Raw genomic sequence first — 250 nt, forward strand, 5'->3', positions numbered from 1 at the left:
GTTTCATGTAAAAAAATAAAATAAATAAATAAAAAAAAACATTAAACGAAAAAAAAGTTTCAGAAAAGAATAAAAAGTTGCAGTAGAAAATAAAAATGATATGAACGTTTAAAAAAAAAAAAGATAATAAAAACTTTTTTATTTCAGAAAAAAAAGTTTCAGGTAAAAAATAAAAAACTTTTCAGAAAAAAAAGTTCCAGGTAAAAAAAAATCAAAAATCAATAAAAAGGTTCCATATATAAATAGAAAC

General features: G+C 17.2%; 1 protein-coding gene across 1 annotated transcript in view; it reads right to left on the bottom strand.

Moving 5' to 3' along the window:
- LOC119587677 overlaps positions 1–250 on the bottom strand; it is a 19,636-nt gene that overhangs the window by 6,020 nt on the left and 13,366 nt on the right. The gene's annotated exons all lie outside the window — the stretch shown is intronic.

Source organism: Penaeus monodon, chromosome 23, assembly GCF_015228065.2.
Source record: "Penaeus monodon isolate SGIC_2016 chromosome 23, NSTDA_Pmon_1, whole genome shotgun sequence".
NCBI lineage: Eukaryota > Metazoa > Arthropoda > Malacostraca > Decapoda > Penaeidae > Penaeus > Penaeus monodon.